This window comes from Arachis ipaensis, chromosome B05 (assembly GCF_000816755.2).
Source record: "Arachis ipaensis cultivar K30076 chromosome B05, Araip1.1, whole genome shotgun sequence".
NCBI classification, from domain to species: Eukaryota; Viridiplantae; Streptophyta; class Magnoliopsida; order Fabales; family Fabaceae; genus Arachis; species Arachis ipaensis.
In genome coordinates, this window is record NC_029789.2 from 143,320,504 (window position 1) to 143,320,893 (window position 390).

Genomic DNA, 390 nt, shown 5'->3' on the forward strand with positions numbered 1-390 from the left:
CTTGTTATTCCTCGAACGCCAAATCCACTAGAGACCAAAAAAGAATATAAAGGGGCGTTGTTTGCTATTATGTAAGAATCAATTCATCAAATCCACTTGTTGACAGGAGATTCCTAAGGCTTGCCAAACTAATTGGGCTTTTGGACAATCCCAATTGTAATGTAAAACCAATTTTTGACCTGAAAAATATCGTAAACAACTATCCATATGCGAAATGCTCCTCCTAAAATGAAATGCAGCAGTAAAAAGAACTTTCCGAAAACATATCGATATATAATTATATACCTTGCTATATGAATTTTCTTAACAAATATTTTAAGAACTTTTTTTAATTATAAAAAATTAGAAGCCATTTAAATTTAGTTTGTATTCAAAAGTCATTAAGTCATT